The 19,576-nt window shown below is 38.9% G+C and overlaps 1 protein-coding gene across 3 annotated transcripts in view; it reads right to left on the minus strand.

Annotated features, from left to right (window-relative positions):
* ZNF804A (zinc finger protein 804A) overlaps window positions 1-19,576 on the minus strand; it is a 229,914-nt gene that overhangs the window by 58,939 nt on the left and 151,399 nt on the right. The window contains exons 8-10 of one of the 3 annotated variants that reach the window (XM_072931621.1): window positions 10,088-17,251; window positions 7,062-7,333; window positions 3,443-4,611 (exon numbers count right to left, since the gene is read on the minus strand). The gene's annotated coding sequence lies outside the window, so the exon portion shown is untranslated. The remainder of the gene's footprint in view (window positions 1-3,442; window positions 4,612-7,061; window positions 7,334-10,087; window positions 17,252-19,576) is intronic. The other 2 variants (XM_072931618.1, XM_072931619.1) reach the window with 2 other exon arrangements.

Genomic DNA, 19,576 nt, shown 5'->3' on the forward strand with positions numbered 1-19,576 from the left:
TTTTTCCCCCTCAGAGCCTGTAAATCATAATGGGTTGTAATGAAATGTTATTTCTTTGTATGGCTTCTGCATCAAAAAGATGCTTCTGTTGCATCAGGAACTGTACACACACGGATGCTAAAAAATAATTTCTCCCATAAAAAGCAAACAGACCTGTCTAGACAGAGGTGTCCCAGGTGCTGCTCATCAGCTCCTTACTCCTCCCGCCTCAGAGGGGAAAGAAGACTAAATAAGAAAAAGCTGTTGCCTGTAGCTTGCCTTACTAAAGAGGTCGTGAATCCAGGGAATTCTCGTGCCTGTATAAAGAGCAACACACAAAACTTTAATTCTTACTCTCTAAACCAGCTAATGTTTTTCTAGTGCTTTGACTGGAATAAACAACAAACTCTCCCCTTTTCTTCTCCCTCTCTCTCCCCTTTTTGTCAACCTGTCCATATTGTATGACCCAGACAGTGAGTTTGGCCATGCTGAGCCATGGCAAAGGCTCACCCAGTCCCTGTCTATCTGCTCTAGCAATGACCCACAGGGTCTGCCTGAGTAAAAACACAGATCAAGGGGCTCCCTACAGGGATCATAAATCTAAAACTTTGTAAAGGAAACTTCCCAGTCTGACCACTCAGGAGGCACTCTGGCAGTCACGCTCCCAACACCAGAGACTTTCCCTGCTGGCACCAGAGCCCCTTCACAGCAGTGGCCCAGGGACCCAACAGGGACCCTGCTCAACTCCCTGCACACCCCACTCACAGCCAGACCTGGTGTCCTTTAGCAGAGTCACGGACATCCCAGTTTTTAAAGTAATTAAATCTTGGTGCAATGACAAAATAACAGCCTGAGCTCGTGCCTCTGAGGAGGGCCCCAGAACAAAGCATCCCCTGGGCTTTTATTCCCTCACAGTCCAGGCAGGCACAAGTCTTGCTAATCCCCCCAAGCCCTCAGCTCCTGCTCTGTCCCTGGGTGTCCCTCACCTGGCTGGGCCACATGTGTCTGTGCCCTTTGTTGGGCACAGGGTGCGAATATAAATGGGTAATTATTTTCATTTAGAGCCTCATATTCTAGAGCTTTCATATTCTCCGCCTCAGGGTCCCACAGAGCTCCTCTGCAGCTGCACCCCAAGCTCCCTGCACCCAGTGTACTCCCCAACAACATCCAGAGCTTCAGCTCTTATGCTTCTTTCTGTTGCTGTTGTTAGGCTTTTCACTCTAATTTGTCTTTAGCGAAGGTTTTCACAAGTGATTTTTCTCAGCAATGTTTCTTTTTTAATAGAAGTCTGCTATTTTGGTAACACCTTGTGTTTCAAAAAGAAATCTTAATGAAATCTTTGCTTCTACTCTAGCTGCCTGTAATATATTTAAAGTGTTTGCACCTTGTCAGAATGAAGTGTTAGCCCATTCATAGATCAGGCAGTGAGAGCACATGAGCCAGCCAGAGCACATTATTCACCACTTTCTCACCTAAGCTGTCCATGAAAGCAGCACCTCAAGGAAGAGGAATCAGTCCTGTGGTGTCACTGCCAGGACACAGCAGGAGCATCCAGGGCTGAACTCAAACAGCCTCCATGGCAGGGTAGGGGTGATCCCAGGTGGGGCTTGTCAGGGACATTTGGGTGCATTAGTGCCCCTCCTGCTTGGCTGCTCCTCGCCTGCATTAGCCATGCATTCAGCTGAAATGTTTGTGTCACTTACCCAGACTTCTCTAACTTCACTGTTAGAGAAGTCTGTGTAAGTCACTGTCACCTCAGCAAGAACTGTCCCAGGTGTTTTTCTTCTGCTGTAAATTATTCAATATATAAACACCTTTTGCATATCCAAGTCAATCCTCTGGCTGCACACACAGCTCTCTTTTCACTCTGTAATTAGGTGATTTTTACCCTCCCAACCTCAGATACCCCATCCTATCTCCAAACCAGATTTGATCAAGCCAGTTTTAGACCTCTCTTCCATAACCACATCTCAGCTGAGTCAACTGCTATTCAATTCAATGGGAATGTTAAACAAAGCCTGAGTGGTTTTACCAGGAACTGGATCAAATGTATGATCTTGTACCTGCTGAAACTCTTGTTCCAGCTAGCAAATGTGTCACATCCTGGCAGCCCAGCCATACTTAAGGAACATTTAAATATCAGTATTATTTACTTCTAAGCAAGGTGTAGCAGTCCTATTGCGTTCAGAGTGACTTTAGCATATACTGAAATTTAAGGACAAGATGAAATATTTTCCTGAGGCAGTAATATATATTTTAACTGCCTTTAATTGCAAGACTTGGCAAATATGTCTTTCACACTCTACTATCTGTCACGTATGTTGGCTTGCCAATAGCTACTAGCATTTTTCCACTTTCAGTATGCTGCAATTTCAGCAGCACAGACCGTGCTGTTGTTTTTATTCTCCAAAACAGCCTGACTTTATGATTCTGTTCATTTCACACCTGGCAACACAGAAAATGCAGAGGTAATAGAGGGGAAATCCTTTAGCAATCAGGAAAATGACTAGAACTGCAGAGGAGATGTGTGTTATTTTCTCAAGCAGCAATAAAACGCGTGTGAATTTTCAAGGGAGCTACAAGTCATTGTTTGCTACAGTGACATGCCAGCAAATGCTCATGTTATCCTTTAATAATATGGAAGATAGCACTCATCATAGCCCTCCCAGAGCAAAATACCAGGGAGGCAGGTGCTGCAATACAAAGTAGCTCAATGTGAAATATGTATAACGCACTGTTGATGCTAGAAACAGATTTTCTGTAGCTGAATTTAAACACAAAAGCTCACAAACATACACAGGCACACAAATGCATGTTCCCCTATTGCTTAGAACAGTGAAAAGGCATGGAATGTTCTTTTACTTGAAGCATGATGGAAAGCTTAGGTTCTGAAAAATAAGTCAAAATTCCTGTCTGTGGTTTCAGGATGTTTTTTTGGTCACAGCGTCTTGTAGTTTAATCTTCTCTAGTGATGGCAGCTTTCTTGCTGAGACTGGAAAGATCACCTGCATGATTTCCAATAGGTATTGGTAGGAAAGAGCCCAATTCAACATAGTCTTCATCTAAACAGTGGTTTATGTAGTCATTTTTAATCAGCAACAGTAAAACTATCTGCAGAGGGAATCACTTGTTATCATGAATCCAGACACAACCCATCATCCCCATGTGTGGATGGCAGAGGTGAGGAACCAGAGCTTGGGTCAAGTTCGAGTTCCCTGGGCTGAATTTCTGCAAGATATCCAGAAAACACATCTAAAAAATCCAGTGGGACAGAGGCCAGGTCTAGATACATCCAGGAGTCCTTGTCTTAGTCAGCTAGGTGAAGGAAAGAAGGAAAAAATTCCCCAAGACACAAAATAAAGAATAAAAGAGCAGAACTTCAACAGGGATTAGATCCAAGTCCCGTGATGGACAAAACAAAGTAAACTCTTCTTCACAACTATTTCACATACTCCTGACTTACCTCAAATTCATTTTCTGAACTCTTTCCAAATAAATTCCTCTGCATGTTGCACCACAAAAATATATTTTTAAAGATTCCTAGTGGTTTTATATAATTTATAGATGTTGTCATTTTAGTTATGCAATCTAACTTTCTCTCCCAGTGTTTCATTTAATGCTCCAATAAATATTGAGATCTCAATGAACTAGTTCTTCCAGCCTACTACATGCTGAAAAACTGTTTCACAGTACAGAAAGTATCCCTGTAAAACATATAAAGGGATTCAAATGTAGATTAATTGCTCAGTAAAGCATAAAATAATGAGAAAAAAAGATTAATAAAATTAAGCAGTAAACTGATTATACTTACATGAATATTTAATTTCTTTAATACACATTTATTATATTAATTTAGTAACATTGAATAAATGCATTCCTAAAAGCTCCAAAATGGTCACATAACTGACATATGAAAGAATGTAAAACTTCTGTGAAAAAAAACGTATTATTTTAGAAAAATGTCTTATTTGCTTTGTAAGGAATCATTATCCCATTGTTTCTAGTAAAGGCTTTTGCTTTAATAACATACCCTTCCAAAAATATAATGTGCAAAAAAAAAAAGCACGTATTCTAATGACTTTATGCCTTATTTTTTCAGTGAAGGGCAAAGCCTGCAGGGGCCTTAGGGAAGGCAGGCAACAAATGTCATCTTTCTTTTCATATAATTGTATACCCATGTGCTTTATGTAATCAGAATGAATACTTCAATTTGTTACATATTTCGCTGGAGGAACAGAAGGCATATGGAAAAAAAAGCCCCAGGGGCAAATGATCTCACTCACCTGGAAAACAATGTGCGTGTTAATAGAGTAATCTGTTAATTAAAGATTCTAAGATGTCCACCAAAGCCATTCATTTCTGAATTACCACTTCCTAGAGTTAAACAAGATCCCTGGTAAATTGCAATTAGGAGCTCTATTTTTCCTGTGCCTCGGCCGTGGCTGAGCGCAATCAATCTGAGGAGCATCCCCAGAGTTACCTCGGCGGCGGCAGATGGTGCGCGCCAGCCCGGAGAGCGCCGCGCACCGCCAGCCAGAAATGTGGAACAATTTCAGTTCCCAGACACGCTGCTCCATCGAATTATCTGCAAGTTAAGCTTCTTACTGGCAGCAGAACACAAAACAGGGATGGCTGCAGAAGACAAAGAAATACTCATTTATAAGACTTCCAGCACGGTAAATGTTTTTTTTTTTCTCAGGGTTGATCAAAATGTGAGTAGTGGTGCTTCAGCTCACCGTAGCAAATTTGAGAACTTGGCCATAAAGATACCTGGGAATACCTTCAATTTCAACTTTGCAGCATCACCTTACAAAACTTTAAAAAAAAACAAAAAAAGGATTACCGTTTTCCATGTTGAGAACCCAGATGTTAGGGTTCTGGATGCTGAGAATTTTAGACTTTCTGTGCTGATAGACTCTGACTCCCAGGACAGCCCTGCATTTGACCTGAGGCCATGGAAAAGACTTCCAAAATTGATTGATAGCACTGGGACTACGGGTTTGTAGTTGGTTAGAAGTTTGCAATATCACAGGGTGGAAAAAATAGAGTTTGGAGTTTTAGAATATAGTAATATATACGAAGCAAGATGGAGGTTTTAGGGCGGAAGCAGGTTGTTCTTCTTCACCTTCTTCTACCTTTTTCTTCATGGGTTTGGGTGGTATTTTGTAACATAGATAAGAAAAAATAAACATCTAAGCCTGAACGTGAACTATTGTCTCAAGTGCCTTCAATCCCAACCTCGACAGAGGTAGAAAAAAGAAGCTAAAAACCAGCACCCAAATAACTCCAGTTTTGCATTTAAAAGAAACAAACACAAGTGACTACTGTGCACTTACTGCAGCAACACCAAACACAAGGTAAATAACCCACAGATGTGTGTTATTCAGGAAAGCCCTGATTCCAAGGCTTTCCAAGGGCCTTTATAGGTTCCTATGGCAGGAGAGGGAAGAATTTTTCTGGTTGGAATGGTGGTGCTTGGCTTTCATTTCTGCTGCTGCTGTTGGCTGTGCTCCCAGATTTTTCCCTATATGTGGTACTGGGTTCTCCATCCTTCCTGAGGCAGGAAACTAAAAGGATGGAAGAAACTTTTATTGAAGACTGGCATTGGAACTAGGGGTTATTTTTAAAAGTACGCTTCCAGGTACGAAATGTAGTGGGAAGACAGAGCTAATAGCTCAATGAGACACTGGGGAACTGCAAGGTACAGTTGTTTCTATTCTTAATGGAGGAATTTGGCCAAAGCTGTGGGCAGATTATATTTGCATTATAAGTAATCACAGCAGAGCTTCCTCTTGGCAAGTTGATAAGAAACGTTTAAAATTCTAAAAGCTCCATTGTCTGGAAAAACTAGGAAATTCTGTACCAAAGATAACTCACAGTTTTTATTGTAATGAGTCTTGGGGAATTCTCAAACAAAAGCATCAATGCAGAACTATTCTTATTTATGGCTCATCTTGGCTATAAGCATGTCTTATCACATGTGCACCCTCTTGCAGCAAGGGCTGGTCTGTGCTTCTTCACCAAACTTTTAATAAAGGATTGTCCCTTTAAGTAAGCTTATAAATTTACTGTTATAAAACTTAAAAGTTGATGTTAAGAACAAGATATTCTTTTTGCATTAATATAAGATTTCCCACATATAAAGTTATATTCATAAAAGCATAGCTGTCTTTAGTGATTAAATAATAAAATACTCATTTCTAGACATAAAAGCCCCAAATCTGACATTTTAAATGTTGAATCAAAAGCATGTTATGCACCAGTCAGAGAATGTACTATGAATGTGGATACTCGTAAACACTAATCCACTGCAAAGTCATTTTGCTGTAGTAAGCATTTAAAAGCAGAGTAATTAAAGTTGACATGACAATAACATAGCAGGAAGGTTGGTACACTAAACCAGCAACAAAGACAAGACAGCCCATGAACACATATGGTAAATAAGGGTATTCTACATGCCAGATAATCAGTGCTTCTGTAAAAAGTGACAAAAGGCTCAGCACTGCAGTAGCAAAATGCTTAATATGGGGAATGGATAGTTTATATCCTGGCTATTACCAGTCGAGAGCTTTCATCCTTCTGTGCTTGCCACGTGTCCTGAGAGCTCAGTGATTCTGGTATTTCCCCTTTCTTTATGTACTTACATTTACTTTTGGCACTTGTCTTGATTTCAGCCATTGGGAACTTTCAATATTGGCTCACTTTGCAGCTCTGAGAAGTGTGTTTCTTTACGGCGAAGAGGTTTCTATTCCCTAAGCTTCCTGGGTGCTTTGTCATACCTTGCTTGACTTTAAAGAACAAAACCAATACTCTGTGAACACTTCATTTTTCTATTCCTACAGTCAGATATGGAAGTGAGCCTAGAATCCCCCAAACCCACCACCATCTCTATATCAAAACTGACAGATATATTTTCCTTCCTTCCCTTCATCCTGCCTCAACAGCCTCCCTAATGTCCATTTTGCTTCAGGCTGTGGCTGAACACAAACCCTTCACCTGTCTGTCTCACAACCTCTTTCAACTTGGACAGTTTTTCTTAAGTCTGCAATGGCCAGAGAGAATGCATTTAGAGCACAACTGACACATCAAAATAACATGCTGAAGGTTTCCAAGTTTCTTTCCACGAGGCAGATCAACATGCAAGGAGGAAATTCGTTATTTTAACACCTTTCCCTGAATCATAAAATCACTTGAGGTTGGAAAGGACCTCTAAGATGATTTTGTGCTCAACACGAAATCATGTCCCCAAGTGCCACATCCACACCCTGGTTTTGGGCACTTCCAAGTGAAGGGTCACCGGGGAAGTGGAGGCCTGGAGACGCTTTCCCATGTTCACACAGATTCTGTCACTTCACTAGGAGACAAAAAAAGGGAAAGCTGCTCTAGGAAACAGAGGGGAGACAGAGTTATTGGATTTTCCAGTGACCTGCTCATTTCCCTGATGAAGAACTGTGGGGCCTCTTGCTGCAGGGGTCTGCAGAGAATTCCACTGCAAACTGCCCGCTCAGCAATCTCTGTCTTACACATCTGTGCCGCACAGAAATATTTGCAACTTCAGGCAAAAGTCTAAGCGTGTTTGTTTTGTACTAAAATGAAAAGCCTGAATACAATTACATCTAGAAAACTGATGCATGTGCAAACTAAAACTAAAAAAAAAAAAAAATAAAAAAAAAAAAAATAATGCGTTACTGGGCTAAGATGAATCTGTTAATTCCAATTTCTTTGCCTAAGCTGTTCATCAGTGGGAAATGCAACTAACATTAAATACATTTTCTTTTTTTTCTACACAGAAATATTTTTAAAGAGAAATCTGACTGAAATCCATGGAGCCTATTCCTCAAACTTAATCTGTGAGCAGGGTTTGGGAATATTTTTTAAGACTACAAACAAACTGTGCTCTTATAGCTGCTGGCAGAGCAGCCAGTAAATCAATGCCTGGCAAATCAATAAGATGATCTAATGGGACCAGGAGAACAACTTGAAACTTGAGATGTTGAACCAAAGTGAGAACAGTTCTGCCACTGTAACTGAACAGCATCTTAAATTACTTGAATGAACAAAAGGGTTTTGAAAACCTTTGACCCATTCAATTTGATAGAATACAATTTAACTGAAAAATAATCAATAAAACTAATAATTCCCCCAAACATCTAAAAGTGAAAAGGTTTCACTTGATGTAGTGAATAAATATGTAGCATAATTGTGGTTTTTATTTAAGAACAAATCAACCTTTGATGAAATCTAGAGAGATTAAAAAAATGTCAGTTGCCAAAAATGAATTTAAACTATTAAAAGCAAAGCAGAAAAAAAAAAATGTTCTATGGTAACAGTGCACCAAGGGAAAGAAGGATTAAGTTACTGGTAACTACACAAAGAAGGAAAATTCTCACATTTTATGCCTTGCCATGTGTCTTTAGACACAGCCACCTGTCCTTCCCCTACTTCAGAATTTTACAAGTGATTTTTGTAACAGTGATAAAAAGTGAAGGAAAATACACAGAGTTGGGTAAAATCTTTCTTAATTTGGAAAATAATCTGGGATTTGAATGCCATTGACCAAACCTGAATTTTAGTTTTGATTTTTTTTGTCAGTTGGCAGTCACAGGGCTTAATGGAGCTGCTGATTTATCCCTGCTCCACAGATATGATTCAGTTGTGCCTTGTGATCCCAATTCTGTTTGGGCTGATCTTTAGCAGTGCACCTTTAATGAAATCACCAGGATCAATGGTCTTCCATGCAACTTGGCAGGTCAGCCATGGCTCTGTCCACCTGAGTCCTGAAAACCTCTAAGCATGGATATTCTACCACCACTCTGAGTAATTTTAGTCATTACCACATGAATGAAAAAAAACCCACACACCCACCCCCTTGCCATAAAACCCTTAAGGCAAACCAAAACCAAACACCCAAAACCTCCCACCCCACTTCTATGTAGAGCTTCTTCAACAGAAATTTTAATTTAAATGCTATCAATATATTTTTATCACTAGGATTAAAATTAATAGCAAATTTACTAAATAAAATATACATTTTAAATGACATAACATTTAAAAAATGGATTTAATCTTCCCTCATACATGTTTAATTAAGGCTTTAAATTATGCCACCCTGCAATGCTGAGCAATGTTTCTTTATGTCACTGAGAAATGGTTTCACATCACTCCAAAGGTAAAAGCAACACAAGGGCAGTGTGGCTTTTCTCACAAGTTTTGAAATGTTTGCGTTGATTCATTGATAGCCATATGATTCTTAATTATTTATATATATAAAAAAATATATATAATGTGATAAATATTTACCAATGTTTCCTACACATTCTAAAACCCACCAGAACTGTTTCATCAATGACAAACCCTAACAGTTTATACTGAACCAGTATTAGCCACAGTACATAACAATTCACATCACCATATATTTTATGATCTGTCTTTTCAACCAACAGAAAAAGGTCTTGTCTATATTGTTACTGGCAGGACTCTCCTGTCAAATAATGTAGGATAAAGTGGGACATAAGCACAAGTGCCTGAAATCAGTCATCCTGGTTAGCTCTGTTATTCTTCATAATTGGAAAATGCAGCATTATACTACCTGGATGCTGTTATATTAAGAAAAAAGTCAGGCATATGAGTGCAATTTCCTTTAGAGCATTTAATATATATATATTTAGGCAGCTGTGCTGATTTTAGTTCTAAGTATTTGCAATTTGGTTTTTTTTAATGATGATTCACTGACTGAAAGTGATGTGAAAATGTGTATCTAAATACAAACCCACACATGTATTTTATCCTCTTTAACATTCCATTGTCACTACAAAATTCAAAGAGTAGATAGAGCCCTGTCAGACAGGTGACCAGATATGTAGACAGAAGTGTCAGTGTAATGTGATATACAGACAATAAGGCATTTACTACAGACACCCATCACTGGTTGCATTGACAGCGAACAGCACCACAATTCAAAAGCAGCTTCCTTAAATTCATGAGAAAATTTAGAGTAAACAGTTAATTTGATAAGACAGAATGTTTGCACTGTCACCCCAAATATCTAGGAGGAAACACAAGAAAAATTACACAAAATGTTCTTTACTCATATGTAAAATGTACTTACCTGAACTAGCTCAGTGAAGAGCTTTGTTAGACTTCAGCCATCCACAGGTCCTTGGCACTGAGTGAATGCAATTTCTGGGCATTACTTCAACTGGGAGTTTTCATCCTTTTTTCTACTGCTGGTATTGTCTCTGTACTCTGAATTTCACAATGAGAAGCTGAATTTAAGTGAAATTGCTTTAATGAAGTTGTGCTCCTGGTTATGTGTTCCTTAAAGGGATGGGATTTCTCCTCATACGTTGCCATAATCAGCAGCTGCATCCCTGAAGGTTCCCTCATGGCATTGCCAGGATGTAGTGTAGGCACAAAAGAATTGCACCTGCTGTAAGTTGAGGGTGGAAGAACAGAAAAAAAGAAATAAACACCAACAGTTCAAACAACAACAAAGAGCAGCATATACTGTAGAAATAAACCTCTGTGATACACAAAACTTGAACACAGGGAAGAAGAAAGGAGGACAGAAAGAAGGCTGTCCACTCCATTTGTAGCCCAAATGCCATTCTATGGCAAAGCACTCAAGAGAAAATGGCCACCTAAGCTGCTGCTTTTTTTATCTGTACTCATCAATTAGAGATCATCCACAACTGGAATGTTTTCTGTTAGATACTGCATCCTTTATTTCTGGAGCTCACAATTTCAACTGTGAATGCCTGAACAATAGGCAATGTGAGTGACTAATAGGGGTAGGATCTACCCTCTGGTAAGGAACGTTTCCAGCTACTGTGTTCTCGATTTGTAATTGAAAACCATTGATTTAAGTGTTCCAAATGAAAACGTTTGCTTACAGTGCAGTCTCTTTGCAGATTGGAATTAAATTCATAACAGCTGCGATTATGATCACTCTTCCTACCCTCAAAAAAACAATTAAGGTTGCTGCAAGGGAGCACATTAATCATGAAAGAGCAGAGCTAATGAAGAGTAGAGGGCAATGGGCATGAAAAGCCTGCTCAGATCCCATCAACTCCGTAGCACCCACTCGCTGGCAGGAATTGTATCTGTCTTGTAAGAGCAGGTTGTTGCAAAGATAAAAACACTCAACCCCTCTGAGCTGCACATTTACACGTGTCTGGAATCACACTTGCCTTTGCTCCAGGTGTTTCCTCAGGGTTTTTTAATTTTTCTAGGTAAAATTTATTTCCAAATATCTGCCTTTTAAATGTTGTAGGTGAAAGGAATTAGGCAGTGATACCAAAAGAGGTTTAGTTACATTAACTGCTTTCTATTTAGAAGCTTCCTTGCATGTTGCATTCCTATGGTAACCAGGCATTCTCCATCCTGTCAAACACCCACCTGGGACAGAAGGAGAAAGGGAAATTATATATTGCATAAATGAACATACTTTCACTTTTTTTCAATGTGACCTGGTCCAAATGCATTTACAGTTTTGGTTGTCATTTTTTCAGTCTGGAAGAAATCTGCACATAGAAATGACCTATTGCACACACAAAGAAAATCATTGGTCATCATGCTCAATGTAAAAATAAATATTTCTTCAAAAATCCCCAATTAATTCAATTACTATCTTATTTTGCACTTAACAGCAATTTGAGAAAATTGTGGGACATATCAAAATTGAGATAATGATTCTTTATAAGATCCAATTATTCATAAGATCCAAAATATTGCCTTTTTATCAGCAAAATCCAACATAGTATCTCTGAAAATCTGTTGTCAGCCTGTCCTTTCCTACACAGCACCTACAAAAACACACACTGAAAATGAGCAGTGGGTTACTGACTTCAAGCAGCCAAAACCTTACCCAAAAAGCCAGTTTATTTCATTATATCCCAGTGAAACAAATCACTCTGACGATGAATTCTGCCAGTAACAGTAAGAGTATCTCTTGTTTTGGTTGTTTTTTTATTGTTTTGCTAATTGGTATTTTAGAAAAATTGGCATATTTTGTAACTTGAACAAAACAAGAACAGAGGCAAATTAACATCTGTATTTTACACATGTAATTTTTCATTAAAATATGCCTATCTATCATATGTGCATAGGGACCTGCTGTTTTTTGATTTCACTGTTTCCTCCAGGTTGTTTGCCCACATCAGTTTTTTTTTTGCTCCACTGACCTGACTGCAAGATATGGTGATATAGCCATATCCAGAAAAGTGAGTTTTTTATGGTCATTGAGAGTGGAACAGGCTCTTACTTTAAGAAACTGCAAAAAAGCGGTCTTAAAAGTCTTTAGAACATATTAGATCAAAATCAAACACCTACCATAATAAGTGCATAGCCAAAATGATGGCTGAATCATTTAAAAACTAACTGAAACATCAGAGAAATATATAGTCCTGGATTATTCTTCAAGTCCTATGACATGAGCAGCACTGTCTCATGTGCATCATCTCCCCTGAATGCACTTTATTACTCAGACTGAGAGGAGAATAGGACCCAGTTTTGAAAAATTGATTTAAATCAGGATTAGTGGCACTGGTGAACAAAATCACTCCAAACCTCTGCAGTGTTTATGGGCCTTAGCCAGCCTTGATGGTCTCATTAAACGTGGGACCAAAGGGAGCTGCTGCAGAATGCCTCCCTGTTGCTTGAATTCAAGGGTTATTACCTGTATTTCTTTCAGAAATTATTTCAATTTGTGTAAAAAATATACTGAGGATTTGCACAGTAATTTCTTCTGAAACGATATCTGAAAAGAATACAGAGTGATTTTGTTAGTATTAAAAACATTGTCTCTTTCTCATTCCCTAGCTGAAAACTTCAGGAAAATTAAAAAGTTGATATATGTCATCTACTTATTAACTGTATAAAGTGTATCCACATAATTAGAAGGCAAATGCAACAGTTCCACTCTCCTGAAGGAAGCAGAGAGAAATTATTTCTGTCCCAAGTCACACGCCCTGTTTGTGCCTGAGATAAAAATCAAACCCATGACCCTTCATTTCTGTACATTCTGTTCCTCAGAAAATAAAAACTATTTCAGGATCTTGAATTTGTTCTAGTGTGAATACCCAGGCTGACAGAAACTGAAATTGCTTTCTAACCCCAAAACATAACCAGAATGGCACACGCAGCAAGCCTCAGATGCATGCCAGCAGTAAGCAGGAAAGGTTTTCTTTCTCTTCCTCTGCATTTTGCAATGCAAAATGATTCCTCCAAATGAAAGGTGTGGTGTTAATCTTCATTTTTGACAGCTCAGGTACCAACTGACAGCTTTAAAACACATTAATCTGACAAGGAGCATCACAAGACAGAGTTGAGAGGAAACTAAAATTCATGTTTAAGCCCTCAAAGAAGCAAAGAGTTTTTTTCTTTTTTTCCTGAAAAAATATCCATTGGGATAAACAGTCATTTTCTTATTGCATAACAGAGCAAGTATACTAAAATTTCTGGATGATTTGAAAGAAAAAATGTATTATTGAATAAAAAATTAGTTCTCTTTGAAAAACATAAAGAAAAAGCCAGTTCTCAAAATCTCTCCTGCTTGTGAAAGAAGAATGAATGTGCAAATGGCCACACAGACTTTAAAAGAAAGATAATATAACCAGCATTTTTAAAATTACCAAATTCAGTTACTCCAGGATGGTATGGTGAGATCTTCTAGGAAAATTACTGGCTGAGATCCCATTTATAGTTATTAGTACACAGATATGGTATGCTTGGGATGTGTGGCTGAGTCTGTGAGGCTGATGATCAGTGTGATAGGGTTGTGGAAAGAGAACGTTCAAATTGTTCTTAGCAGTCTCAGAAAGAGCCTTCAGAACCATTGAATGGCTCCAGAAATTCCAATCAGACCCCAAAAGTGTCAAATCTAGGCCTACTTGAATATCCTGAATTCAAAATCCAGACTGGCTTGAGATTCAAAAACTCACTGAGAGAGATGCGTTCAGGTTACAAATACATATTCAGAGCAGCTCAATCAGATACAGATGTTGCAGATGAGGATATGCAGGTTTCAAGTCAAACCAGTACCAGCTTATTGCTATTTTAATAGAACATTGGCCAGGAAAGAGCCCCTCTCACAGGATGACAGTGTTGTTATCACAGCATAAAAGAGTTACCCATCACCTAGAGAAGCACCTAATTCAGCCCCAGGGAAAAATGCATGTGACCATTCTGTGAAAAAGAACAACCATTTAATAGGACAAGAAAAAATTATTTGAAGCTGAACAATCACAGAGTGAACACAAATATTTATAACAGAATCACCATGGAAAATTCCCAGTCTGACACAACACCCAACTGAAATAGTCCACATGTATTGTAGATCCATGAAACTGCAGGGAATAAGGAAAATATGTAAAACATGAGCACTTTGGGTCACCTGGTAGGTTTTTTTCTGATGGCCAGGAGTAATCCACTGCAGAGAAGCACTCCCAGGGAAAACACCAGCAGAACAGGACACAACCCAGCTAAGTGAGCTCTCACCATTATAAGGAATATTTCAATTGCTGGGATCAGAAAAACAAAAAGTCAGACACTGCTGAATCTCCTGTTATTACCCATTTCTAAACAAGAAATAAATTCCTCTATTTATTTTGTTTTAAAATACATGAAAATAAGGTGCTTAAATTAGCCAACAATCAAAGAGAGCAGACAACTGGCAAAATTTCACTGCAAGACTACTACAGTTTGAGCCTGTAAGTCCTGTTTCTCCTCCTCACCTTCCTTGCCACCTCTGCAATGCACCCCTGGCATCTCCAAACCCTGCTTTTCCTCAGTGGCACTGAGGCTCTGCAGATCCTGTCCTTTGCTCTCAAATCCCAGAAGCCACTACTCTGCATCGTGCCACCTAAACCTACTGAGGGACCCAGCACCAAAATGAGCATTCCCAGACACTTTTCCATCTAACACCCAGGCCTGGACAACTACCACCACAAAACTAAATTTTGCCTCCCTGTAAATTTAGGTCATGATGATAACATTAAAATTCCACCTTATTGTTTACCTGCACTTAAGGCCAGCCCTGAAGGCTTTCAAGAATTCCTGAGAATGTAAGTACTTGGCATTATGGCTTTAGGATAAAATATAGCTCTATTTTGCACATTATTTAAATTACCTTACATTTTTTATTTCCACTGTTATTAAACTGTAATGAATTTATTTGTTTATGGAAGTGTGCACTGCATGTCTAGTACTGTTCTGTAATATCTGGATTTAGAGCCAGCCTCTGATTTCTATCCTAGACATCATTAAACAATTTATTTTCTGTGATAGGGGAATGTGCTCTTGGGCAAGAGCTCTCCATTAATATGAATTATTAACAATATGTATATACATGCATTATGGATTTAAAAGATGAAAAGAAAGCTTGCAAGTTATTCTATGGAGCTTTCTCCATCCATGAGGCCACTGAATTTCAGACAGGGAATCCCTGATGACCACTAGGCTTTTGCTTTCCCATTGCTAGAATCATATACAGTGCTTCAGAACAAAACTCTCTGGCTGGCAATATCTGCTCAGCCCTGCTCTGCTCCTCCCCATTGCAAGGTGGAGATGAAAAGCAGCCAACAGCTCCCCAGACAGCCACGCTCCCTGGAAAGGGGTCTCAGCCTTCACTGCCATCAAAAGGCATGCAGTTTCATTTAAAAACATCTTGCAAAGAGGGATGTTTGGGGAGCTGCAGCATTTGAGGAGAATCGTGTCACATTTAGCTGCTCCTGCTGCTGCATCTCTCAGCCCCTCCAAATCTCAAAACCCTGCATGATAATTGAAGATGGAGAGGCAGCTTTGATGTGACACTGTGACACAGCAGCACACAGAGCCTGATACACCCCCATCTCAAGTCAAACCTCTCACCCATGCCCTGCCCTGGCCTCCACTTGTATTTCCCTGCAATTGAAAAACACTCCAAATATCTGTTTGTGTCTTTAGCCTTCCCAGGTAATTAGTCCCCGAGCTACTGCAGGATTCCTGCATGCCACAGCCCATGCTAATGCTGCACAGTGCTGGGGCAGGAAAACCCAGCCCTCACCATCCTGGGGTTAAAAGTACAAGTACCCTGTGACCAGGGACCTCAGATAACGGGAAAGCTGGGCAGGACAGAACACACATCCAACCAATATGATTAATGCAACGTTCTCCCTTTGAGAGAAGATGGAAGTCTATATACACTTCTATATAGTTTACAGTTTACAAAGGCACTCTCATTAGTAAGCTAACATTGTTTGTCTTTGTCTTAAGGTGGCCTAAACCTCACACTATAAACCTAAACTACTTCACACCCAGACAGCCCAGTGCTCCCCATCACACCTTAATACAATTTCTAAGAGCGCCACAAACTCTTAATTTCTAACTGCGTCACAGGCTGGAAGGCCTCACAAGGCCCAGATCTGAGGCCTAGGCTGGAGTAGCTCAAATCTCATTCCAAACATAAATCATGCCCTCTCTCTCTCAGAAATGCTGCAACAGTACCCCCCCAGGATAATGGAATAAAAAGGAGGCAGGGGGGTTCTAGAGATTAATTATCACTAACTTCTACAGGTTTGAGTAGAGTTTATGGAAACTGCCTTTAAGAAGTCTTGCAGCAGTGCTTCCCCTCCACCCAGCCTCATTTGTAGCTCTTTACTCCCCCATCCAGCTCCTGAATATTGGCAGGTCTGACCCCCCTCATCCCTGCCTTTCCTTTCCCTCCAAAAGTAAAACAACTTTCTATTGTCCTTCAAGACCTTCTTCAGAGTGTAATTCCTGCTCCTCCTGTGCATACTGTCCTATGTCCCACACAACACTGCTTCCCTCAACAACCTGCTGCCCAAAATTCAGCTCCCAGTACTTGACTGGTGAATCAAGGCTGCTTTTTCTTGCACAGATGTTGTCTATGTAAGGGTATTTTACATTGTATGTAAAATACTATTACTACTGCTCTTTTTATTCATTCTCAATTTCTTACCTTACACAACTGCCTCATGAAACCTTTTGTGATCGACATTCTGTATCTCACCTCAACATGTAGCTTCTATTTAATCTGCTTTTTACAACCTTAATAGCATTTTTCCTTTTTTATTAACCAATAACACATCCCATGGCCCACATCACTTTATGGAAAATAAACCACAAAATACCCCACCATCTCAGATTGAGTGTCCTCTTACAGCTTCAAGAACAGAGTCCTGACTGACCTCTGCCATGAGCAGACAACTGCACCAACATCCAACAGAGCTGAGGAAATCCATCTGGAGACCTGAGTCTTCTTCAACTGGTAACACTGGAAAAAAATAACTTCCTTTTCATTTCTTTTGCTCCTGGAGAATGACAAGTTCAAAAAAGGTGAGCAAACATGCAGCTGTAGGCAGTGGCAGGGAGACCAACGGGCTTATTTTCCACACTGAGGGTTCGTTCCATGAATAATTTCTCCACAGAGAAAAGGGACTTTATTAAGAGCAAATGGTATGCAGATTTTCTCCTGCTAACCTGACTTTTTTTTTTTTTTTGACACTGATGGATTGACAGACCAGCTGAGGCAAGCAGCACTGCTAATTTCAGCGGTGAAAAGATACAAAGCAGAGCCACCCAATAAAAAGCAAGTGAAATAACTTTATGCAACTTCCCTCCACCCTCAAGAGGAAAAGATGGGTTCATTATATTACAACCACTTTTTTTCCCTAATTATTCTGTGTCAATATTCCTTTCTTCAATGATTTCTTCCCTTCTGCTATGTACATCTGAAATAAGATATTCTTACCACTACTTAACTACGCCTAGGAAAAAAAAAGAATCCTAAACCAGTAGCCTGGTACATGAGTACAAACACACACATGCACACCTGTAGATGTATAAACAAAAAAATGCAAGTAAGGTTCCATTTCCACTTAAAATGCCACAAAAAAGTATGATTTAGGCATTGTCCAATTCAGATTTCCTCCTTCCAGCATCTCCTACAGTGATTGCTTCAGTGGGCATTATTGGCAGGGAGGAGAGATTTCACTGATTCCACTGTCATTCTTGTCACTCTGGTGACATCAAAGCCATTTATAGAGGAGTCTGTTGCATGCAAGAAGGTTTGGGGTCAAGTTACTTAGGCTGCTAAATCTGACTTGGATTGCAACAAAAAATTTGGACGTGAGCTGGGCTTCACTTTCTCTGTAATCACAGTAGTGCAAATACATTCATTTAAATGAATCTTCTAATTCCTCCTGCAGGTTTCACTGGATTAAATCAAGGTAAGACTGTACTAAAAGTGTAAAAATTTTCCTTATAACATGTAGGATTTTGAATGTCCAACACTTACTTGTTGTTTCTTATCCATGGGAAAGGTACACAGGTTTTATCCAGCTGATTTAAAAACAAGTATTTTCAAAATTTTTTCCCTGTTTGCTGTTTCTTTTGAGGAAAAAAAAATTATCTTTTAAAGTCTCATTCATAGCAAACAAACACCACTTCTGATTTAAGAACCAACTTTAATTCTCATAAATAATACTGTATTCATTGTGGGTTCACATTTGAAGCTTACTAATGCTTTTCTCTACATGGATTTGCACATTTTGATCTTATCCCAGCAAAAATAAAGACTACTGCTGCATTATGTTACCTGCATATTGTATTAATGTAGTTCTACTTATTAAAACGTCTAAGTGAGCCTGTACAGGTAAAGAAATCAACATTCCCATGAACTGTTTTTCTCTTTGGTATTAGACTAGAAGGTGCATGTATGTGTTTCAAAACACTGATGATACAGAACAGAAATCTTAAAGATATAACTTTATAGTCATTAATTATATAAACGACTTGACAACAAAGAAAGTAGAAGACTGATTAAAAATTGATTCATTTTCCTTTACTGGATTGTGCTCCTTATCACACCTTATAAAATTATTATTTAACTGAAAGCAGCAAGTATTAGGCAGTTTTAATAAATAAAGAGGTCTAATGCTCCAGGTCAAAATAAATCCTCAGTAACACTAATGGCAAATCTGTTTTAGACTCCATTGGTTTCTGAAATTCACTAACAGGTCAAACTTTAGACTCAGGGTAGAAATTCTCTCAACCTTTTATAATATCCATAAAATAAAAGAGAAGCTTGAAGCAAAAATAAGATGTCGTATAATTCGTAAAGTTGGTACACTAATTATTGCAGATGAAAGTAATAAAATAGCCGGGTTCATTTTCATAAATAAGCAAATTCCCATAAACTCTGATAATTTTAGTCACAGAGAAAAAGAGAAAACTTGACAGTGTTCCTGAAGTAAAGAGGAGAAGGAAGGACATAATGTACAAAACCATGCCTGCTGCAAATACTAAATCAAAGTGATCTATGAAATAACATACACATTTAGATAGTCAGTCATGTTAATTTAAAAATATTCAATGATCTTTATACAGTAAAAATGTCTTTACTTTCAATAAAAAGAGTTAATATAGCACTGTAATATTTTACAGCTGGTAGGCACATTGCATAAATGTGTGCACTGCTACACATACACAAGCCTTTAGGCAATATACAGTAATTGGAGAGCAGAAAATGAATGTATGGAGTTTAGAACATGTAGACTCTGAGCACCACAGCAAAATACCCATCAGATTAAAATTTACC

This window comes from Taeniopygia guttata, chromosome 7 (genome assembly GCF_048771995.1).
Source record: "Taeniopygia guttata chromosome 7, bTaeGut7.mat, whole genome shotgun sequence".
Lineage (NCBI taxonomy): Eukaryota > Metazoa > Chordata > Aves > Passeriformes > Estrildidae > Taeniopygia > Taeniopygia guttata.